Here is a 26,400-nt window from a genome sequence, read left to right on the forward strand (position 1 = left end):
ACTTAACTTCCAAACAGCTCAGGATTAGGTGCTACTTTAGAGACTTTATCCAAAGTAATAACAGTGTTATGGGAGTCCAATGTTTTCATTAAGGAACTGTTGAGAAGACAGGAGTGTCACTCCAAAACCACTAAAACCAAGAGCAGCTTTTCTTCTGCACACAAGACAGCACAGCCCAGCTCCCTTCAGGTATGTGCACCTTGAACACTAAGTACAAAATTACTTCTTCTGTGTGAAGTGCATCTATTCTTCCTTTTTCTGCAACGTGGAAAGTTTGGGGCAGTTGCCCTGGTGCTGGCTGGACAAGTTTAATAAGATCCTGCAGTGTTTATTAGCTGAGAGAAACAGTTATGTCTCCAGCATTCCTGGGAGTTTATTTTGCCAGGAATTCCTGCTCACACAACAGATTTCAACATTCCTCTTTTAAGACGGGAACAAACAACTGAACCTACTGAGAGTACCCTTTTTCAGGACATGGTAGTATTTTTGTAATAAAACACAGATGATTTATATGTTCACATGGGAGACATATTTGGTATATAAAGCAATTTCAGCAAAAGATTCTTGGGTGCCAGAAAGAAGTTTCTTATGATTTCACAACAAAGATCTTCTGTTACTTCTCTGAACAGTCAGGGAACTTTTATGCACAACATTAAAACAGTAAGATATTCTCACTGGTTAATAACCATAACCTACTTTTCTGGGTGTACAGCAAACCCACAGTAAGTAGAATTGTTCTACCATGAGACAAATCCCTGAGAATTGCCAGTGAGCCAAAGAACAACCAATAGCTACATCCATGTTATGGCTGTAATAATTCATTTGTGTATCACTAGCTCTTATACACTAGGCTCCAGCACAGATGTAAGGAGCCAAAAAATTCCTACCTCCCCAGTGGAGGCACTGCCAGGAGAGAGGGGTCTGTACAGAACTGCCATTCTCACAGGAGGTCACAGCTTTCAAGATCAGTGAATTTTCCAGGACAAAGACTGCCTAGGCAAGGCATTAGGCATTCTTTTTCTGTCACAGTCTTACTGTTAGTTCTCCACTGCCTGACTCAGCAGTTATGGGTATTTTTGAGCCTCTTTACCCTCACACATTGCAGCTGGGAGAGCCAACAGCCTACGTCCAGTCAGACATTCAGGGATTCAGGTCAGGTGGAGGAGTAACTGTCATAAAAGGTGGGCAGGAGGAGGCAACCCTCAAAGAAATATGCAATAAGAAGAACTTTTAAGAAACCTCACTTTTTAGTTCTTTTCCTTTTTGACAGACTTTCAATATTAAGGCAATAATTCCCCTCACTTCTTTTGTGTGTGTTTGTATGTGTGTATGCGTGTGTACGTGTGTATTTAACTCTTTCAATACACTGATAGCTGCATAAAGAAGGCAAATTTACTGATGTAAATGGCTCAGATGTCAAGACAAGCATCCAGATGAGTGGTTGATTTCTACCTCTTTCCCCTAGTAAATTTTAGTAGAATGAAAAATGAAAAAAAAGCCCCAATGTGTCTGACCTCACTGAGATCTTGATCATTTTTACTTTATGGCTTCCCTTTTCTTTACTTGAGCTTCATAACACACAACATCACCAATGAGAGCAGACCTGTTAAAATGGAAGAACTATGCATCAGCCATCCCTGGTACCAAAACCTGTTTGAAATGAGCTTGAAGGAAAACACTTAGAATGCAGGCCACAATTGCATTTCTTAAGTAAAACACAGACTAACAGAATAATTGACTCTATAACAAGTAAGAATTCATGCTGGCAAAATTACTTTTTCAATGCTCGCCAAAGAGAATGGGGAAAAACACATTCCTGTGGGATAAAACACATTGATCATTTTAGCAAGTTTCATAAGCTGTGTGTTTGGTATGCTTTTTGTATTACTTCCTCCTCTATATTTATATACAAAACATGCACAGAAAAAAATAAAGCTTTTTCCAGATTTCTGAGGAACAATAGTCAGGCCATACATTTTTAATTTTTTTAAATTAAATTCACTTCTGATGCCTACAGTGCTGAATATACTTTGCATAGCATTTTAAAGCATGGTAAAAAGCATTAAAAGCAAGCCAGTTACTAAAAGATGTAATATAGATTGAATCAGACTAACAAGGAAATAATTCATTGCAGTACCTTTAAGTTCTAATAAAACCAAAACGTTGTTACTTATGAGTACCCAAATGGGAATCAGCTACTTTTGCTGCACACAACAAAGCTGCTGTGAAAGAAAACAGCAGTCCATGTGATCTACAAAAGTCTGTCACCTAAAAAAGAAGCATTTAAACATGGCAGAATGACAGTCCATAGGTTGAAATAGGATAATCTATCATTCATTTATTTCTCTGAAATAAATCAGTCATCCTTCAGCAAGTCAGGTTTTAGTAAGATTCCCACATTCATCAAATTGAAGCAAGCAGAATACATGGGCTGCTATTTAGAAAGCAGACAGCCACTAAAAAGTGTTTCTATGCCAGCAATAAAAATAACTAATCGCTGTGTTGTACCATTTTGTGTCAGGCACTACCAGTTTATCATCTGTTGTAGACACTCCTAATGTCTTAGCCAAATAACGTCTAAAAGTAAGACACCCAAATATTTTAGTTAAGGTTTGAATTCCAAGGTTTTCCATTAAACACTAAGAGAAGCCAAACAAAGACTGACCAGAGAATAAGGGCTTTACATAACAGAACTTCAGAATGATCACTTTACAACAAAGAATTTCCTGTGAGATTTCCTACCTATTGTACATCATCTCTCAACGGGAAAGGTGGAAATAATAGCTACATGTTGTGCCCTGAGTAAAGCACAGCTCTAAGTTGTTGAGTCTGTTCCCAAATGCCTTCAGTTCTGAGGTATAGGAAAAGCAGAGGAACCATTTAATGAGAAATTTAGAAGTTGCTACTTCACGGATCAGTTTATTGTTTTGCAATACTTTAACAAGAATTTTTTCCATGCACCTTTTATAAACCTAAGAAACCTTCTCAAGTAGGTTTGTCATTGCATTTATTTGGAAATCAGAGCTTTAAGACATTAATGGGAAGACAGAAAGAGTAATAAAGTTTTAATGTACCTATAGTGATAAATTTTGAGGTAGGAATTGTTTATAAGAAAACTATGCAGTTCATTCCTTATTTTTAATAAATGCCAGAGTTAAAGTTGCTTTCTCCCTCACCATTCCAACATCAAGTACTGCTAGCTGATGCAAGCATCTCTCACTGTCTGTTTGATTTAATAATTATCACAGGAACCTACCACCTTTGAATCTAAATGTGGGGGTTTGCATAATGTGAATAGGAATGCTCTTCTCTAAGTTATTTCAAACATTAACTAGACTGTGGAAGATTTAACATGTCTGTCATGTGCTAGCAAAATTCTAGGACATTTCTGTATCTGTCATGCTGCAACTTACTAAATTTCATCTCAGTTTTCTGTGGAACTTCTCCAACTTTGGCTGAAAGTTATTCCGAAGAACACTCGTTTGGCATTAAAAATGTACTCAGTGGCACTTACATTTGCATCTGTTAACATTCTCAGTGTGCTGAGTGCCATTCCTAAAATACCACAAATGAATAAATTCATGGGAGAATCTTGGGTATTTTAGAGACCTAAATTTTAGATCATTTTCTACACTGTGAAATGCAGGCTTTTCAAATTAGCCACTCTAGGATGGGGAGTGTTAAAAACTCAATAACTAGGTGCTGAAATTTCCTTGAAGAGGGATTTTAAGTCAATGTGGTAGATTATTACTCTGAAAGAGAGGGTAATTTAGGCTGCATTTCTTGTTAGGATCCAAATGTTCTCGAAGATTCTCAACACCAAACTTCTTCCAAATGCCTGGACACCATTATTTTTTTCAAACAAAAGAGGAGATGACAGGCAATACTTCAGCACTGGGAATACCCCTGCACTAGTGTGGGAGCTGAGTGCCGCAAGGTCAGCTGAGCAGCAACCTGGCTTGGGGAATTTCTTACCCACTCCTTTCAGAGGTGTTCCAGCACTTCAGCCAGAACACAGACTCAGAGCCAGACTCAGACTCAGAAAGGGAGACATGCAGCAATGGCTTCTGCAGAGTATCCTCATCCTTTAAAATGCTGACACCTCACAGGTCTACACCTTCACCTTCTACAGTTTTCCATTGTCAGCCAATTAGCTCTCCTTCATTACTGTAAATATAAAAATCCAGCTAGCCTGCCTTTACCATCACAAATGGAAATAATATATTTTCTTCATCTGCCCCTTTTCTCCTCCTGCCTCCACCCTCCAGATATTCCCCACCAATGTGGAAAGTGATTCAGTGATTAGAACACGTATTGGCACAGGGGCGGGAAGCCAGACCTTGCACCTCTGAGTGATTATCCTGAACTGAAAGCAACAACAGACTCATGTGAATTTTCATTTTCTTGTTCTGGGCCAATGCACTGTTAATTATTTCATGTCTGAGCACATCTGTTGGTTGGAGACTTCCAGGTAAAGTGGGTGAAAACTTCTTAAACCTTGCCAGGCCTAAGGCCTTAATCACATGCCCAGTATCTCAATGCTGTGAAGACTTTGCTGGCTACAGCAGTGCATCAACATCTTTCCCAGGGGAATGCAGATGCAGAAGAAGTTTTAGACACCTGCAGAGTTAGGAGCAGATTTTGCTCATGACAGTGGGTGTCTGTAAAATTAACTAGCTCCACTGTCAATCTGGCTCCCAACATCTCAATCAAGTACTTACAAACGAGACAGTAGGACACCGCTATTGCAATTTGTGCACATGAAGGGTTCACCTTCATTTAAATACAGAAACATAACTGAATGTTATTGAGGAATGTTATTGTTCTACTTTTTCCCTGAAAATCCACATAATCTCATCCTTCATCTGCATAATCTGCCTGCCTGTCCCCAGTGCCTGATGCAGGAGCTGTCCGCACCAGAGGAGCTCTCCTCAGAGCTGAGTAGTGCTGTTTGGCAGTGATTGAGACATCTGGAATATGAAAACAGACTGTCAGCAATACAATACTCATGATGTGCTTTGTCTACAGAACCTTTTCTCCCAGAGTCTTGCAGTGAATGATGCAATTAAAATTTTGGAATTTCAGGCATGGTGATTGAGTGCTCAGCTTCTCATTTTCTCTGGCAGCTACTCAACTGCTTTGTCCAATCATGATGGCAGGAACCAAATGAATTGCAAGTGAAATAAATTTCCCTCAGAGCATTTCCATATTGTCAGTATATGCTTCATGTTCTCAGGATATATTAACACCATTGTGTCTTTCACAGACATTATTTCAAATTTTTATTTTCTTCTGAAAACCAAGGACTATGTAATTACACCCAAAGAAACACAAAAGAAAGTAACCTTAAACACAGTGTTCCTATCTCTTGAATATAAAAATTCAGAAAGATTGACTGAATTGTGTTCACATGACCACAAAAATTTTGGATATTAAATTTGTACCTCTAATTAATATTTTTGTCCAGTACTCTTTGTAACTTAGATATGTTTCTGAACACCCTAAGTTTAACTTAAATTACTTGTATGAATTCCACTTTTGAAAATATTTCATCAGATTGGCAGCAAAAATGAACTTCAGAGAACTCTGGGAGCCTAATTGTTCTTCAGTGTCAAAATTAGTTGTCCTTGTTTGTCAGCTAATTTTTATTTCTTCTCTGTCCTTAATATTTTTTCTATTACTGTATGAAGTTCAGGTTCCAGGATTTCTGTAAAGGAGAAATAATTTTTATTAAGGATAATCTATCAGCTTACACTAGTAAATCCATAATGTATTTTGTCCCTATTTTTTAAAATTTGTATCCATATCCTAACGATTCTTTAATACAAATTGTAGCCTGGATTTACTGATTTTAAACTAATGGGTCTGTAGTGTCTTGATGGCCTCCTTACCCTGCTTTTAAAACAAATGCTCTATTTGTTACACTTCAGTCATCTGGTGTCAATTTAAATAAATTACTAGAGTTATTTAAAACATTTGCAGCCTAATCTGTGGTTTCATGTGCTAAAGCTTTTAGTCTTCTCAGATGGAGGTATCTGATCATCACTTCCCTGTTTAAGCTCTGCACCTTAGATCCACTTCAAAGTTATTTCCATCTCTTTCCACCAATTATTCTGCCTTTGTACCTCATCAATCATCATCTCTAATTTGCAAAGAAGGATACGAGCATCCTGGTGGACAGCAAGCTGTCCATGAGCCAGCAGTGCCCTTGTGGCCAAGAGGGCCAATGGTACCCTGGGGTGCATTATGGAGAACATTGCCAGCATGCTGAGGGATGGGATCCTGCCCTTCTACTCAGCCCTACTGAGGCCACATCTGCAGAGCTGTGTCCAGTTCTGGGCTCCTCAGTGCAGGAGAGACATGGAGCTCGTGGAGCAGGTCCAGGGGAAGGCTACAAAGAAGACTAGAGTATCTCACTTATGATGAAAGGCTGAGGAATTTGAGCCTGTTTAGCTTCAGGAAAAGATGACGGAGAAGGGACTCTTCAGTGTCTATCAGTATCTGAAGGGAGTGTGTCAGGAGGATGGAACTGGACTTTTCTCAGCAGCGCCAAGCAATAGGACAAAAAGAAAAAAGTATATGGTAATGTACAGGAAGCAATATGGTACTAAACAGGCTTTAAATTAGATTAATAGCAGAAATCAGTGTGCCAGTGATGTCAATTACAGTGCTGTAATGCTTCACAACTGTGAAAGGTTAGCTGCTATTTATTGCATACAATGTAAAAAGGCCATATCTTAACGCTTACAAAAATGTTTAGTCTTACATAAACACGCTAACTTTAGTATAACTGAAGAATTTAGTGTAACTAAATTCTACTTTCCAGACTGTCTAATACAGAAACCATGCTGCTTTTTTTCAACTAAAAATGCAGATATAGAAACAGAAGACATATGAAGACATAATCTAAATTTTTTAAAGAAAACATTTGTAGCAACATTTCCTATTATTAGAGTCATGCTGCCGGCACAAGGCTTGAACTTTACAACATACTCATTCTCTTATTTTAGATCATTTCACTTATTTTCAAAAGGTTGAATCTTTATATATATATATGAAAGACATTTGAAATGTGTTTTAGAAATCCACAGCTGACATTCTGTGTCTCTTTTCCATTGAAAGTATTATAATCTTAAAAAAAAAATGAAAAAAGGATTTTTTATATGTTTTTAAAGCAAATTACAAACCAGTCATTTTATGTTCTTACTGCTGGATTATGGCACACAAAGTGCCAAGAAATGTTTTGTATATGTCAAGAAGCTCTTTCTTGGATTCTCTGAAATAGCAAGAAGTTAGTGCCATCTATAGACAGAGTTTAATATTGAAAAATAATAGGAGAAAAATAATACAGGCTCAACAAACCAATCATATCAAACAACGTAAAGGTAGTTCAATAGTACAAAAATTCATAGAAAAAATGCCTCACATCTGCTCTTTTTTTTTTTTTTCAGTTTTCCTAAGAAACATTTTAGCACAAACGATGACATGAATCTGTAACAAAACAATTTAATATTCCTTTAAGTAATCCTGTGAACTCACTTTAGTACACCCTTGTTTAAAGTAACCCAACAGTGGTTACACCATTCCTGAGTAGTTTGCTTTTTATTGTTTCACTTCTCAGTTGAGCTGCCTTCCATTGTTATTATAACGACTCTTACCACTTGCAAGTCTAATCCTGCAAACTTTAAGCTCCTAAATCACTTAAATTATATGAATAAGCCAATTACCTTCCAAAGATATTCACATGTTTTGTTTCACAGTAACATGCTCATAGATCATAAAATTATCTGTTGTATACAGCTTGCTTCCTTTAACTGCAAAGCTTCTCTCCTGCTTTTCCACCAGAAGTAAAATTAAATATATTTAATGTAAAAATAGAATTGTAAAATAAATAAAAAGGTATGCTGGTAACCAAAATCCACTTAAATACCTGATGAGAATTAGAATATTACCAGCAGAGTGTTTGTAAACTATATTAAATACCCTAGTCTGTAATTTAGGTGGCAAAAATGTATGTGTAAATCTGTTTTCTCTTATTTTCCATCTCTATAACAAAAACAAGTTTGCAAGTCCAATCCATTTTTCTAAGAAACACCTTTTTAATTAAATTATGTTTCAAATCTAAAGCACTATCAGATTGCCAGAAATAAAACCATTATTTCAATAAGAACAATGTTTTTCCTCTGTATAACCTCAACAATTTGTTGAAGTTATACAGAGGAAAAACATTGCTGTTATTGACCTCAACAGATCTATATTTTCACTGTTGTGAAAGGACCAGCACTCCTCCAAGCCCTTTTGGGCAATCTCCTTTCATTAAATCTTTATTTCTGTCCTGTCAGTGGAGTGTGGGGCTGGCAGCACCTGGCGGAGGATTCTGCAGTCATGTTGCAGAAGTGCAGAGCAGCAGCAGGGCAAACAGGAGCACAGCCTCCAAAATATTCTGTGGTGTTTGCAAAGCAATAACTCCCCCTCTGCATAAAATACATCATATGAAAAGAACAGCACACACGGAATATTAAATGTCTTGTTTGGAGCTGAAAGGTGAGCATATCTGGTCAGGAAACTGCATGTTTCCAGGTGGAAAGTTCAAATATCTCAAAGTAGTTAAAAATACTTTAAAACTTACTTTTAAAAACTTTATTTTTAATAACTTTTCATATAATTTACATTACTATGCCAAAATTGTATGGTACATCTGGATTAACTTTGGCACCTTCAAAGGTCATGCCTGTATACTACTGCATTCACTTCCATAGATGGTGACTTAGCAGCATTTCAAGACTGCATTGAATACACTCATCCCTACACTTACATAAAATATAAAAATATATGCAAAATGTCAGGAATACAATTGCTTTTAAATGTCTACATTTTTGCTGCTCTAACAAAAATCAGTATGATAGTAAAATATGATGCATTACAGCAGACATTTAAATTATTCAGTAGAAGGAAAACAATTTCACAAAGAGTTTTCTTTCTGTCCAGTTCAGCACAATTGCTACCTGTGGTAAAGGTTTTCTAAAAGGAACTAAGTTGCTTAAATTTGTTTGAATGTCAAGCTTATATATTATCTCTCTCCTTCCACTTCTTCCAAGTGCATAGATAAATTTCCTCCTTTACTCATCTATTCAAAAGGCAGATTTGTCTATAAAAGTGCCAAGCTTTGAATTTTCTTCATCTCATGCTAGTCAAAGAAAATGTCATAGTCTGTCCTCAGATGTTAGCACAGACACATGTGGCAGAGCCATGCATTGATTGCGACTAAGCTCAGCAAGCTGGAGATTAGCAAAGAGGGATGAGTGAACAAGTGACTAAAGGCAAAGCTAAAGGCAGTCTCAGAAAGAAACAGTCTCCTGAGAATCTGATGATTTTATTTATTATCATGTCTACTTTTAATATATTTTCAACAGATCTGGAAATCTGAAAGCAAAGTAACTTCCATCCTTTTTGTTTTTCATGTACAGCATAGATTCCCAGTAAGAGTACTGCTCACAAGTGTGTACTTTAATTTCCTTTTTAATAAGAAATGATAAATAGATAATTTTTCAATATGCTTTTGTTAAAAAATATTCATTCTTTAAGTATTTATTTAGAAAGAAACAAATTATCAAATTACACATGGGGTCTGGAAGAAAAGGAAGAATCTGGGGCTTATCTGTTTTTAAACGTCAATCAAGCAAAATTACAGTTTGACTTCAGGCTGCTTTATGAAGTATAAAACCAAGGAACTGAAGATCATGATCTAACACTTGTTGAGGCTAATGGGACTCTAGGCATGGGATCAGGCCACAAAATGTCATATCTTTTTATGTACCGTTCTGAAGTGAGAGAGTAAGATAAAAAATCTTGTATTGGAAGCCTCTTCTAAGATCAGAGTCACTTGGAATGCTATGAATAGCAGAAGAGACAAGATGAACACAAAAAGTAGATACATCTCAAATGAGTCAGCTTTTTCATGAGGGTTGTGAAAAAATATTCAGAAAATAGAAAGCAGTAAAATATTTTCAATTTTTATATTTTTTCGACAGAGTTATAACAAAGAGACCAAAAAACACCTTACTGGCAATTGGGCCATCAAAGATAAACATCAAGCTAATCCAGAAATAATTCAGTAATATATACCTATAATAAATATGATCATGGGACAAATATTTCCTCCCAGCACCACTTGAATTACATTAATTAGGTTTGAATATTTACCCATAAATTTCTCACATACCAGTAGAGCAAAAAGCTTATATCCTCTTCTATATTATATGCTTTATAGCATATCTACTGCCCTATAAAAGCAATTTCAGATCTATTTGGATATATGTATGATTATAAGTAATAGTGCTAAATGTGGAGATAAAATAATTTGATGAAGATATTAAAAGATAAAAGCTAGGAGAAACATTCAGTGAATAAATTGAATATAACCAAATGTCAGGGGTTTTCAGGCTTTTTTTTTTTAGGAGAAAATGAACTAATTTTGAAAGGCTCAGATATTTCCTTGCTGTGGTCTGGAGCTCTTGCAATATAAGTTTATTGACTCTTGCACTGTTTTGAATTTGTATGAGGCCATTTATACCATTTATGAAATCTCATATATTACTGTGAAGCACATAATGTGGTTATGTAAAATGTGTTTTAGTCGCCAAGGAAAATAAAGAAAAAAAAAAAAAAAAAAAAACAACCAAAAAAAAAAAAAAAAAACCAGAAAACCTTGGTGCCTTTGAGAGACTTTAGTATGCACTGAGCTTTAGAGGATGAATACAAAGCCAAATCCAACCTGAAAGTTTTGGGTTTGCCCTGAGGCCTTGAAATAGTTTTTTTCTTTATGTTCGCTGCCTCAACCAGGAGCTAGATGCTAATAGAATATTGAGAAGCTAAATAAAAAATAAAAAGTCATCAATGACAGCCTTGTCCAACTTCAAAAACACAGATTATTTCTACTCTATAAAGCTTTGGTTTCTTCTTACTTGAAATTAAAGGAACTGGTAGAACAGTAGAATGTGGAAAAATGGGCTACTGGATCATCCTTTCCTATGAAAATGGATTCAGTCAGTCTTCTACAGCAAAAGCTGGAGACTTCTACTCAATATGAAAGTATCCTACCTTCAAGGTCTGCAAATTCATGTGAAGGAAAATATCAGAAAATTTGAAAAGGTAAAATTATGGAAGGAGATTAAGGGCTATTCTGTGTCCCTTGCATGAAAAAGCTTTGTTGGAATTGCAGGAAGGAAAGCAAATCTGTCTGGAAATATATTATCTAGAGGTGAATTGGATGTTAACTGGGTCAAGCTCCACACAGCTGTAATTTTGCTGTAAGAACATCCAGAACACTATGTCAGCACAGCAGCAACTCTGAAACACTGACTCTCTCACCCACAGCAGAGAGCAGCAGCTTCCTGTGGGGCATGAGAAATGCAATCTCCAAAAAACTGCCTGATCAGCCCATTTCAAAATACAAACAATGGAATAACTAATCAATTTCAAGTCCAAATAATTAAAATACTGTTCAGTGTTGTAGAACTCTGTGAAGGAAATCACCTACAGGAGTGTCAGTATTTAGTGATGTTGCTCATAACAGTGCAGATAGAGTAGCAACTCTTTTCTCACTTTAAATATGAAGAAAATATGTGATGGCTAACAGTAGGAGAGGACATTTTTTCTTCTTATATCAAGACATAAGATAAAGCCTAAATACTTACTAGGCAAAATGTTATGCTCAGAGGCTTATTGGAGCGAGTGGAAACAAGTATTTTTCTGCTTTTGTTATATAGCAATATTGCATAATTTATTTGTTTTGATTGAATTGTTTTGATGTGCCATTGCCAGCATTAAGCCTCACAAAGATTGCCTCCAGTTTTCTCTTAAACTCATAGAACATAACAAAATATTTCATGTTGGAAGAGACCCACAAGGATCATCCGGTTCCTCTCCCTGCTCCTCAGAGGGCAACTTAGAAGTAAACCATATGACCAAGTGCATTCTCTAGAGGCTCCCTCAACTCTGAAACATTTGGTTCTTCATAATGCACCACAAGATGGTTTATGTTTTAAAGATCAGAAATGTACTGGACAGTGCATATCACTACTCTTTAGCAGGGCACAGTCTGCAGAATTGGCAGGGTCAAACCCAGAGCCAGTGGAAAGTCCTCACCCAATGGTAAATACTCCACTAGGTTTGGCTGCTGAATTCAGTTCCATTGCTGGAAGCTGAAAGTAATCCTACCACAGTAATCTCTTGTAAAGCAATGCTATCAAACCAAAGAGGGTTCATAAGTACTTTGGAGAATTCACTCCATGAGGAAAAAGATCAGGGGGATTCAAGTAGCTGTAATGTCTTTTGTTATCAAAAGACACTTATTTTTTCTGCAAGAGAGAACAGTTCTTAAGAAAATGGAAATCAACAAACAATTTAGGGCCAACTCAAAAGATGAACAATCTGTTTGCAACACATGCAGTTACAGTTTTGAAGTTATCATCAAGTTCAAGGTTGTAAATTAAACAGAAAAAGAGAGTGTTCTTTAAATGATTAAACCTATTTTAGATGATCCAGTGTCTATACCAAATGACTTGCCAATTTATAATGTAGTGAAGATAGACTGAAAACAAAACCCACAGCCTTATACACAAACACTGAAGTGTAACATTAGAGAAGAGATGGGCCAATCTAGTTAATATCAGCTAACAAAATACAAATCACACTGTACATAAAAAGTTGCAATTTTCTATATACTACTTTGCAGGAGTAACCTTACTATACTCTGAAAAAGTTTGATTCTATGTTATGAATAAAAATAAACATGTTAAAGCTCTCTAAGCATTGATAACCAAACCCATAATTTTTATTCATATGCTAGCAATGTTTATTATTAAAAACACTGAGCTCTGTGTTGTGATTTCAAAAATCAACTAAAGTGCTGCTTTCTATTTTTTAAAGTCATTTTATTTATGGTATCTATGCAATCATTTAAGGATCTGCATTGACACTGAAATACAGACACTTAGACTGCATTCACTACTTAGTGCATCATTCTCATATAAAATGGAATTTTCCATGTATTCCAAGGAACCTAACCTAACCTCTACCTGACTGAAGGCAGGGACACACCCTTTTGCATTTCAGATACAGGAGGAATTCTTGAAGCAGCAGCACCAATGCAATTTCCCCCTCGTCTCTCCCAGCAGCGTCTTAGCTGTTTTGTCCTTCCCTGTTCTGGTCCAGGCACTCAGCTATTTTGTTTATGGCTGCAACAATCCCTGGCTGTCTTGCTTTGCCCTAGTAAAAGCTCCTTGTTTGGTTTATATATATTTTCAGTGCTCCCAAGAAACTTGATGAAGGACAGATAGCAAAAGAGGCCAGACCACCAGTCAGTGTAAACTGGATAGCTCTGTGGATTTGAGTGAATTAAGACCAAACTGTACTGATTCACAAAATATGTTTTTCATGCTGGGACACTGTTCTTTGAAATTCTGTTGTGGCTGCACAGAGTCCACATTTTTTTGGATGCATATTTAAAAAACAGTCATTTCTGTTTGCTGCACATATTCATTTCAATATGTGTTTGAAGCCAAGGAGATCATCTGGATCCACAAATAAAATGCCTGGAGTCATTCATGTCCTTTCAAAAATACTATTGGTGTGACCAAAGGTGGAACCTATAATTTAGTTGTCAGGTTTTGTTAATGGGTCTATAAAATAAAAATTATAGGCTGACAGCAGCTTCTATTGGGAAACTTGCCACTGAGATATTCTGAGGTCTCTTAAATAAAAAACAAGTGAGAAAAGTCCTGTTAATATGGTGGTGCTTTGGGCTAGATAGATTTCTTCCCAAAATCTGCTGTTGAAGGGCAAGTGCATTTGTTAATACACTGTCTCCAGAGAAGATGTGTAAATTTTGGAGGAAGAAGACTGGTAGTCAAACACAGACACTACTTACACAGGGATCTTATTTATTCCCTGTCATGAAGAATCTTGACATGAAACTTGAAGTCTTCCTAGAAGATGTGCTACATACACTCTGGCTCTGGTTTGGGAAGGAAGCACTTGGCAAATCACAGAGGCAGTGCTATGAAAAAGTGACCAAATTCCTTCCTCTCTTTAAAAATATACCAAAATGTGCTTTACACCAAAAAAAGTACTTACTATGAAATACTGTCAGGACCTGCTCCCCTACTGCACACATCATTCCTTGGGAGGACCAAAATAAGTTGCTTTCTTTAGTGCAGGAGTTCATGGGCTTCTTACTACTCTGATAAAAGAGAGAGGGAAAGACTGCTGTTATAAAGATATTAGGTGTATTTACACAAAAATCTACATTACAGCTATCGGTAACTCCACTTAAAAATTCTCTTCAGTGTGTCACTAGGAACATTTTATTGTGTCTGAATATATAAAATTATCAAAAATGGGGGTTTTCCCCCAAACTTAAATGGAAATGAGAGGGAAATTAACTGTGTGAGATTCAGTGCTGTGAAGTGCTAAAGACTTGCCGTTAATTATTGAAACTCAAGTCTTTGGTAGACCCTTCTGTGTAGTCTCACAGATAAGACACAGGGTCTGGAGGGAATGGCACAGCTCTGAACATGGGAAGAACACATGATGGAGTAAATTCCTGTTGTCTTTAAAGCCTGTAGTAACAACATCATCTTTTTTAAACTGAAGTTGAGGGTAAGAATATTCTTCAATCCATTTTTATCTCTACCACTTCTTTTCTCAACAACCTTGGGCTTCTTCTAAGTTTCAAAATCAAATAAGATTCCATATGGGATGAGTGGTACTATGACCTTTCTGCAAATGCAAATAAGCCCCTCAAAGCTACAGCAGTGAGAGGGACAGGACAGTAGCAAATACCTTGTATTATTATACCATTTTCTCACTCATATTTAGATATTCTGCTTTTTCATTTTCCTCCTTTTTCTTTCATTCTTCACTTCCCAGTTCTCTTTTTTTCTCCAGCCAACTGCTATTTCTCTGTGGGTCTTATGTATGTGAGGAACTGCATCACTGCTCTCAGTAAAACAGGATAAGTAAAGAGTTACAAGCAAAGTACACAAGAGAATCATGCTCACCTGGGGCCACTGAGGGACAGAGAAGCTTCATTTATTGCTTAGTGGTATTTAAGTACCTAAATACTTACCACAACAGATGTCTACATGGTTTATTCATACACAGATTTTTCTAGGCAGTTCACTATAACTAGTATCCAAACCACCCACAACTATGCAGCAAAACTCCACATCATTGTATAAACAAGTGCTCCATGAAAAGCAATTTCTCTCTGAATCCTCAGGGCTTTGTGGGCTTTTTGTTATTTATTTATTTAAATGCCTTAACAAATGTACTCAGATGCCACAGTGAAAGCCAAGATATATGAAGCAAAGTAGAATGTATGCTGGAGAAAATAGAACCATTTAACATCAGATGCAAATAATTAGCTACAGATAAGTCTCTTCTTTCCATTTTATCCAGACTGGAATAGATGTGATCAAACAGTAGAAGTTACATGGAAGAAAATTTTTTCTGGACTACAGGCAGAAGGAGAGAAAACTGCTTTTTCCTATTTACTTTTTGAAACCTCTTAAGATGTACTTCTTTAAACTTTCACCTGGAGCATCTCTGAGTTGATCCATTTTTTTCTGATGTCTGGGGAGGACCTTTCAAGAGCAAAACAGGAGAGAAAACAGGTTTAATATGATTTCACAAGCTTAGTAAAAGGTAAGAATGCTATACTCTACTGCTTTTTAAGTGTTCAGTTTTAAAATTTGGAAGATTTCAGTTTGATAGTGTCTGTCTTTGAGGCAAGAAGGGACATTTTCTCCTGGATTTTCTTAAATTTTTCTTAAAACACATTCTTAGAAAATTAGTGTTGTTTTTTCCAAATTGCAAAGTGAAACTGAACACAACCACAGAAAAATAAAGACTATACATATTCTCACAGTGATTAGAAAAAAAAGAAAAGTGGACATGAATTAGCAATTTATATAGAATTTGAGATCAACCTTTAAGAAAAATAATGATCACCACTTATTGATTCTTAATATCTTACCTCATTTTGTGTGTCCTAAATGACAACTTTGCAGTGCACAAGGATTTCATAACACTCTTGCTTCTGTGGAGGACTGCTGTGTTTTCTTTGCAGCTGGGTGAGCTGCAGCACATTTACCCAAAGCCCTGCAGTTTAACGCCCTCAAATGCTCTGTGGGCACCAGCCCCAATCTCTGCACCACACGTGGTCTTGGAACTCATCCATTGTAACACAGAGCACTGCATTACTTCCAATTTGCCCATGAAAACACAGAAGGAAAAGATTATAAGGGGAGCTTTATCAAGCTGAGCCTTGCACTGTTCTGCTTCTTTGGCACCATCTAAATGCACCAGTCCATATCTAGATGTGACATAAAATGTATAGATGTGACCATATTCTGCCCAAAATTCATCCCACTACTAACATAGGTGTCTATGTCTTTGTTCAAGAGTTATCAAGTTCACCCATTTCTTGCTGTCTGTGGGAGCTCAGCACAGGAAAGGAGAACATTCTCTGTGGACACAACCAAAACCAAGGCTTGCATGGTAAAGTGTGTATGAGCCAAAAAGTTTTTGTATGAGCATCAAGGGTCTTTCACAGAAAGGGAAGCACCAAGATGCATCACACCTATCCTGGCCTGGAGGCTGGGGAAATATCTTAGCAAAGAGGCAAGAGAGATTTTTTTTTTTTCTGCCTGGGGCTATTCAAGCTAGGAAAAATAAGGCACCAGGAGGAAACAGACAGAAAAGGGATGGAAGAGGATGTCAGTTGAAGTCCTGGAGGAAATGGGGACTAGGCATGCAAATTCAGACAGGTAAGGAGTGCATTGATGGATAAACAAGCAGGCAGTCCATGAATGAAAAATGATGGAGCAGAAATGATTTGGATTTTATAGCAAGGCATCATGTGCACTCTCTAGGAGCTGACTTCTAGGGCATCTGTAGCCCCAAGGACTTAGGGAAAGCAACAGTTCCTCTCTTGAAATATTTAAAGCAACCTGTCTGGTACAACTCAGCCTTCAGGCTCAAAAGAAATCTTTTTAATTGGGTGCTAGAGGCAACAGATGCTGTAAGAGAGTAGAAAGATGTCCCCTTCCACCTGCAGTGACTCCATTGGCTCCACCAGCAGGTGCATCTATGGAATAGACCCCAGTGGTGACTGACACCTGCAGCTCCTTTCTCACTGGGAGGCTGCCTTTCATGTCCAGAGGAGGCAGGGGAAGGTCACCACACTATCTCAGGAGAAATGTGAGAGAGCTGGGGTGGTGGAGGAAGGAGAATGGTCTTAACAGAAAGCCTACAATAATCCCATCACCCAAGGGTTTAGGATAATCTCAGCATCCTAACGCATCAACATGGGCTGTGAAGACCATTCACCAGAGACAGGGTTTATAAATCTGAAAGAAATTTCCTGTGCAATTCTTATTCCTGTTGCTTGAGCCTAAAGATTTGCCTTCCCATCTTCCTGTTTCCTTCCATAGACAGTCATCTTGGAAGAATTATTTACTGAGCAGAGACTAAAATATTAAATCAAGAATTACACTTCTGTTCCTAATCCCACCATTTGACTTAATCTGTGGCTTTTGCTAAAACACCAAGTCCTTCAGCTTTATCCATGCATGAGATGGGGATAATAACAGTTTAATGACTGTAACTCACTTTGAAAAACACTGAACAAAATATGCAAAATAAAAACCTAATTTTTTTCTTTCTTAGCCTTTATAGTCAAAAGAATAATTCACAATGAATAACTAACTTATGCAGTGATATGAACTCCTTTACCTTGAATGTTATTCACCCACAATGCATTTTTTTTCTGATTAATTTGTTATTCTACACTGGTTAAATAATTCCCATAAATATTTAATGGTTTATGGGCTGTTCATGAAAAGTATATTCAGAATATTTATTACATGAATTGAAAGGAATTGGATATTTTTGGTATATCCAGTCTCTGCTTCCTGACTAGAGTAATGTAATTTGTTGCATCTGGTCTTTTATGTAAATTATTTTGCTTGTGCATCAATTATATTATCTGTACATATTCTTGCTTATAATGTAAGTTTGAGAACATCCCTAGCTGTCAACTCATTCACCCAAAAACAAATGTAGTTTTAAATCAAAAATGCAGTTAAAGAAACCTCCATTTGCATCTGATCTTACACGGTCTTATTCTTCATGTACAGACATTGAATAGAAAGTTAAAATATATCCTAGTCCCTTTTTTTTAATTTAAATTAAATTACCATTAACTTCTTTCACGTAAAAGTAATTTAACATGATTAAAGAGAATACTCTGTGGATTTACATTTTCCAAATGGATTAGCAATAGATCGCTTGGAATTCATCAGGTATAAGAATGAAGCTGTAAAATAGTGATTTAAGTAAATGCAGGGAATACCAAGAGGATTAAAGTGAGATCTCTAAGGTCAATAACATTGCAGTGTATATTTTATTGTAACATTAAATCTTTTGAAATATTTACAGAGAAGAAATATACTTTAGCTCTGAGACAAATTATAGAACACAGAAGTTTGAGTAAGCTGTGATTTACATTTTCACTTACCTGAGGGAATCACTAATTGCTAGAAACTGTTCATTATTTAGGAGGTCTTCAAGTAAAATGAGAAACAGGGAAAAATTCTGGGTGACAAGCAAGGCCAGTTTTAAATATAGCTTTGTACTTCTGTTTTTGTTTTCTAAAAAAACACTCCAGTAATCATATTTCAATGATAAAATAAATGCATTAAAATATTTTTATGTTGCAGTTTCATCTCAGTGTAAAACTATAGAATAGGCAGCAAAGTAATTAAATGTAAGGACATTTATATTTTTAATGCTCAAAGTGTTTTGGAAGATTTTTTTTTATTTTCTTTAACGAGACTTTAAAGCACATCAAGGAATAGCAATATCTCATGGGTCATAATCTCCAGAGTATCATCTTTCTGCATAGCTGCTTTTCTCACATCATCACAGTTCTTTGACAAATTTTATTTTTAGTCTGGTGAAAATCTCAGTTAGCATCTTTCAGGGTAGTGGTCAAATGGATAAGGTCTTTGGAGTCTTACTCTGAAGTTTTTGTGAAGCATGCACACATTTGTATGCCTGTCAAGTGTATTTCTGCCCTCTCCCTCCAAACAGGCCTTCACCCCCGTAATTGTTGTATTTGTACAGACACAGAAATTCACATACTAATACAGAATTTCAGGTATGGGAAACTACCAAGTATCAGGGGTGAAAGTCTGAGAGTTGCTAAATATTTAGCTTTAAAATATTTGTCTGACTATACAAATTACTGCAAAAAAGTAGTTTTCCCTGATAAATTTTAGGCTTAGCTATAATTGGATTAGACCTTACAGTAATTGTAGTGTCAAAGATATTGTATGCTAATTTAATTTAGTACAAAAAAAGCCCCAAACATAACTTCCCATCTCAAGTGTTCATAACTTTTATCAAATATATTATCTCAGAGTAAAATTAGTTTTCTCATCTTTTCAATTAAATCTTTAAAAAATCTGCATTCTTAGTCATATTTTTTAAATAACAAAGATAAAAACTTTTCACAGAAAGTATGGCTATGGATACAGATCCAAATCTAACCTGTTCCACTAATTCTAAAATATAACAGACTTAAGAGACATATTCTCTTGAATATTTTCTACTGCTTTATATTCAGTGACGCAAGGGTACTCTAGAGCAAGATGATGTTTCCTGAAGCATAATAAGTGCTGCCAAGCTCAAAAGAAACAATGACTACAGAAAACACATATATTGATTGTTTCGGACAATAACACGAACATGCATTGCCTAACCTTTCTGCACTCTCATCCTCCCACACAAAGCAACATGGGCTAAAAAAATCACTGGAAAATACAGGAATAAAACCATCCACAGACATCTCAATAGTGATGCTTTTACTGACCGTTTCACCCATAGGAAAGCAAAGATCAGGAATTTCAGAAAGTTCCTAAATATATCATTGATTTAACTATGAGACTACTGAAATAGTGTGTAAAGTAATTTGAAAATTACTGATGTACTGTCTGTAGTAAGTATGCCTATGGGACATCCTTAGATAGAGATAAATCATAAAATCACATTCTAGCACTATGGAGTGTTTTGTTTCTATTTGAGGTACAGCTCATTGGTACCAGAAGACATTACCTCATGAAAGTATATCCTGGCACTGTGATTAGCTTATGAAAGAATTTCGTCGTGAAAAACAAAAGCATTTTCCCTGAGTTCAGTCTCCTGCATTTAAAAACAAAGCCAGTAAATCCAATTGTATCTGGCAGTTCCCAGAGCAGTTGCTACATGGTAGTTGTAACTAGAGCATGAGACAGTGATGGATAAATAGCCTGCTGTGGATGATTTCAGGAAAAAAAAAAAAAAATTGAACTGTTAAAAGGGTTTACAAGACTCAGAAGGTTTGGGATTTTAGAAGCATAAAATCTTCCCAGCTGCACTCAGTGGAATTCCACAGCTCCTCCTGCAGCTCACAGCAATACATTATTTAACACATGCAGGGGAGAAGCTTTTTGAGAAAAAACAGGTTTTTACATACCAGATGCACAGTTTCCTCACATGTATTTTTCCTCAGATTGTCACAGACAGCTTCTCACTAGGAAGGAATGCCAGCACTGTCAAATTGAAAAGACTTTGCAGAGAGCCTCTTTGGCTGATTCTAGACTTCTTCACTGCTTTCTGGTCTTCAGTACATTCAAGTGGTTTATTTGGGTCTTCAGGTTGCCTATATATGGATACTCATTCTGTTCTGAATTACTATGCTCTAATGTATTTTCTGTGGTCCCTTTGTCTCCTCTTTTTTAGGGCACCCATATTAACCTACAGCCCCTTTGGGACTTAATGTGGGTTGAGTGGAGCTTCTAATTCACAGTTCTGGCTTTATTTTGCCTTTAGAAACCCTCCCAAAGATGCTTTCTTACTAGTCAGCTGCTTTCCTCTGTCATCATATTTAATGGATTCTTTTTTTTTTTTTTTTTAATTCAGTCAGTTGTCAACTGCATATTAGCAGGTTATGACAGAGAATTTAAGCATTCAAGAATCAAAGCTGTTGATAGCAAAAGTCACAAGTTTGGCTGTGTGCATTTAAAACTCTAGTAAGTGGACTTTTGCAGATAGCTCCTTTAAAGAGCAACAAGAGACTGGCAAGCAGCATTTACCCTGCCAAGCTCTGCAGGGCACTGTCTTGCAGCAGGAAACATCAGCAATAGTGATCCACAGCTTGAATAATCCATCACAGGCTGCAGAGGATTAGGCTGTGGACTGTTCAGTCTATGGAGCTTGTTGATAGAAGTTGTTTTTTAAAGTAATGGGCACAAATGAAGTCAATGTATTAACAAGCAAACATGAAGAAACAGGGAGATTGATTCTTGGACATGTGATGGAAGATTAGTGGACACATCTGATTTGCTACTCAAAAGGGAAAAATAAAAATAAAGCCATTTATTAACAATGTATATATCATCACTTAGAAAGAAAACCAAAGCAATATTTTAAAGCAAGGGACTGAATCAACATCTATCTATCTATCTATCTATCTATCTATCTATCTATCTATCTATTTATCTAATCTATCTTCTATTGCATTGCATTACTGTAGTATTTTTGCCAATAGCAACTAGGCAAATATGAAATTAAGACTGAATTGCATTTCAGCGCAGCCATGTTTGTGCCATTTCTGTAAGATCAGTTCTGTGCAATGGCAGAGCAGTTTAAATCCTGGGATTTACTTTCTGGCTGGACCTGCCACTGAGAATCTCTGCCACCACTGAGATTTGTGAGTTAAACAGGGAGAGAACAGAGGAACAAAGAGAAAAAGGTGTAGACCTCATCCACAGGTACTGGCTCTTAGGAGGCTATACCTGCATGAAGAGGACGGTGAGGAAAGCAGTGACATGAGGCCCAGAGCTGCAGAAACAGACTGGCACCTTGGTAGGCAGCAGATGTACGTCAGCAGCCCCTTTTCCTATTGTGACAAGGTGAAGAGATGGTTGGACTCACTGCTGGGCAAAAAGAAAGGCAAAAAAAAAGGGAATTAATCCAGCAGAAGTTAAAACCACCCACCTTCAAAAGCCCAGGGCCATCCTCCAATTCCACCTCTGCTAATTTGTCCCAGATCAGGTTCCTGTCAACCTCTCCCATTCCCCTATACCATCTTTTGCTGAGATCTCACTCTGCTGCAGCATTAAGCTTTCCTTTCTTGGGTCTTTTTACTCATCTTGGCCATAACCAAAAACGAATTTGGATTCATGTTTGCTTACAACACAGAAAAGGCTTGATCCAGCTTTTATGTAGCCACAGAAATGAACCACCAACCTCTGTTGGTTCCCAAATATTACTACAGTGTGTACTGTAAGAAATCCTAGGGAAATCAGACATAGATGGCTCACGCAGTACAAACCACCTAATTGCTGAGCAACCCAAGGAGCTGGGTAAGCAGTATCCCTGGTCAGCACCTCCTCATTGCTAAGCTGAAAAACTATTTGTGGTGAGGAGCCATTCCTTCTGTTTAATTTTTGGCTTTTATCTTAAGCCCAAGCTTTCATCACCTTTTTTTCAGTCACAGCCTTTGGATTTCCAGCTGTGTGGCTGTAAAACTATATGAAACAGAATACTGGAGACAGGCTACAAAAAAAAAAAATTGGGAATCCTTGATAACCAGCATTCCCGAGAGTTATTAAAGAAGCTATATGCACTGCTTAGTTTTTAGTATGAATATGTATTTATTAATATATAGGAAAACTCTAGAGAGAAAGATACAGGGAGAAGCCAGACAGACTAGAAACCTTGCAGTTTCTTATTGCTGGTATACTAGGCATGCTCTGAAATCCAACAGGTTAAATCAGAGCAAGAGGGGTCATTAAGGATCAGCACTGGATTTTTTATCTAAAAAAATGGCTGAAAATAATGGATTCAGAGGTAGCTCTTTGGCTATAGCCTTCATGACCATCACTGTTAAAGTCATACTGAGCATTACTACACGCTCAGATTATTTTAAAGGGACAAAAGCACAGAAAATTATATAGGAAGCAAGCAGACTTTCCTTCAAGCTCTATAATTTTTAATTTTTCAGGCAGGATCAAAGTGGTTGGCATCTCTTTGCAAGAGGTGACAAAGGCTACTCCTGACAACCACTTGCATGCACACATGGATTCCTAACGCTGCTAAACATCTCTTGTGTCAAACCAAGCATGTAAGTCCTGGTTGGGGAGCAATCAGGAATGAAGACTGAAACTCAGAAACTGGCAATAGATGTTTCATCAGGTGTAATATGCCAAGGTGGCTTCAGTGGAAGTTGCACTGCTGTTAATGATAGCAAAGTTATGTTGCAGGTAGGTATTTTTTGACCTAAACACATCATATGGAATTTCAGCATTCTGTGCAAAAACTCTGGGTATGTCAGTGCTTAGTGGGTAAAGTCTGTGGAAATTTCTTCAATGTCAGGTTTTAGGAAGAAAACAGACACTCTAAAACATTCATTCAAACAGGTCCTCTCAGCTTATTTAAACCACATTTTTTAACTTATACAAGTCAAAATATCCTTTCTTTGCAAGCAATTTCTGCTACTTCACATGCTTTACAACACAGCTGGTGCAACCTGAGAGATGTCACAATACAGTGTTGTACCATATTCCAGGGTTGGGCTTTTTTCTTCTTCCATGAATATAAGACAGGCATCTTATTCCAACATGAAATCAGTTAACTCAGACCACAGCTGAGAGCTGGACCACACAGACACAGAAGCTTTGCCTAATTTTTTTGTTCTGTACATCACCCTGTAAAATAATAAGGCCAAAGCCACACCACGTTCCCTAACTCCCCCTCATTTTATTATTTCCCTCATTTTTATTTACAGGCTGGGATCAATGGCTTTCCATACATTTTTCAATGGCAATGCTCTCCATATACTATAGTCTTGTTATCCACGACATGGTGAAAAAATACTGGATGTTCCATTTGCCAGCTTTTAAGAGTATTTTGAGCACTTTGAAGAGCACTCAAAATAAATCATAAAGGCTTTTAAAGCCAAAAAAAGAAATTATCACTTCAAGAATATTCATAATTTTCAAGGTGTTTTGACATTTTACATTGCATTTAGTTTTATACTAAGTCTCATTATTCAGATTTATATTTACTAGTCTACTGGACATTTTTGTCTGGAATGTGCATAGTTCATCCTTTAAAAGATGATTTGTCTCATAACTTTCTTTATTCTTTATTCTTTATTCTTTATACATATAAAGAAAATATTCCAATGATGTTATTTCCCTAAAAAGTACATGTAAGTTCCTTTAATTCACCCTTGAAAACAATAACTAAATGAGTTACAGACATGTATCTATGGCAATGTTATTTTTTTGTGTCGTGCCTACAGGACATTTGTGTCAAGAAGGTCCCCATGTACTTATAAAACAGAGCACCAAGTTTATAATGTATAGCTTAATATTCTTTGATTTCATTATTTTAATCTAAACTGTTAATTATTAACCTAATATAATTAATAATCTAAAGTTCAAAATGCCACAAGAGAAAAGCAACAGTGTCTAGATAATTGCAAGTGCTAACCTAAATACAAGATGAAACAGAAATGTTTGCCAAATATTTGCATCAAATGTTTTTTTAGAAAGGAGAAAGATCATCTGACAGATTTAATTTTTCAGTCCTTATGATTATCATAGTTTTTCCTTGTCTGCAGATAGCCTGTTTGACGTGGGTAATTACTCTTAGCATTAACAAGCTTTTCCTGATACATAAATCTATAATGTCAAAGAAAATAATTCTAAGGTATCCTGATCTGATCTAGTGGATTTGGAATGACAATAAAATAATTTATGAACTGATATCATTATGAATTTATGGGGTCAATTTGGCAGGACGTTGTATGGAAAAAGAGAGAAGAAAGAAAAGACATTGTTAATTTGCCCCTTCTCAAAATATCCAGAGATTCTCTTGTTAAAACTCTCCATTGTTAAAACTATCCATTTTAACAGTCATGGAAACCAGGCAACCTAAAATCTGTCTTCCAATTACCAGAACAGTAAAAATTTTGAGCAGAATCAAAAACTGCAGGAGAACTGAAAAAAAGGGGGGAGGTCCCCAGTAGTCACCAGTGGCCTGGGAGAGAAGCAATCTGAGGTATGCCAAGCTGCTGGTTAGGTGAAACAGAGCAAGCCCACCCCCAATGAAGGAAGCAACACTTCCTTCATTGCTCTCTTTAAGCAAACAAGATGGGGAAAATATGCTCTTCCATATCTCTGGAGCAGTTTTTGTAGGGGACCAGAAAATGAGGAAGATGAGCAGCAGTCACTTTAGAAGAGCTGCTTTCCAGTGTTGGAGAGAAATCAGAAATTACAAGATTAAACTCAATTGTTCCACCTATCTCTACTCAAGCAAGATTTCGTTAGGGATCTCTAGACTCCTCTGCAGATGCTAATTGAGAAATCTTGATAATTTTAGTAGATCTGCTTCCTAGAACACCAGTTACATCTTGCCAGGTGTACCAGATCAATATACACATTTCACTGTCATTCACAGAAAATCAATACTTCCCAGTGAGTGAAGTTGGGAGTCAACAGAAGCAGAGTCAACAATGTGTACTTTATTTGTGGAGCATCAAGGTCAGAATTCAGTCTGAAGAAGGAAAAAAAATGTTTCTCTCTCTCATAAGTGAAAGACTTCAAAAAATGTGAGCAGGGCACCTTTCATGGAGTATAGAAAGGTTTCACACACACCAGGAGTGCTTTTCTTTTGCTTCTGTGGAGGAAAAAATAAAAATGAAGACTTATGTTGCATCAGTAGGCTTTTTGGAAGCATTTTTTTAAATGGCACGTGAAAAGTATCAAAACAAGAGCAAAAGTGGCTTTTATTTTTAAAAATGAGCTACACGTTTTGCAGGCAAAACTGAATTTATAAAATTTGAGGGGAGAGAGTGAAATATTTCATTATCATAAATGGCAGACTATAAAAAAATAATAATAATAAAAAAGTCTCTGGAGCAGTAAAGTGAAATGGGTAACAGAAACTTGTAAGAGACAGCAAAGTACAACTGGAACCACCTAAAAAGCAAGTATCCAAAAGGCTCCTGAAGTGGAACAGAACAGCTCCTCCAACTTCCTTTTCTGAAAATCCAACTTGGGGTTATATCATCCATGCTGACCTTACTGCCAATTGCCATTAAACACTAAAGCTGAAAGTGATCCTTCTGCTCTTTTCCCACAGTTTCCAACTATTGTTTTCCTGTCCTCATTTCCAACATGCCACAGAGAAGCATTTTTGTGGGCCAGTCCTTAGCGCCAGTTCAAATTAAGGATTTTTCATTCTTTGAGAATTAACCCAGAAATCTGTGCTGCCAGTCTTGCC

This window comes from Pyrgilauda ruficollis, unplaced genomic scaffold (genome assembly GCF_017590135.1).
Source record: "Pyrgilauda ruficollis isolate IOZ18807 unplaced genomic scaffold, ASM1759013v1 scaffold1, whole genome shotgun sequence".
NCBI lineage: Eukaryota > Metazoa > Chordata > Aves > Passeriformes > Passeridae > Pyrgilauda > Pyrgilauda ruficollis.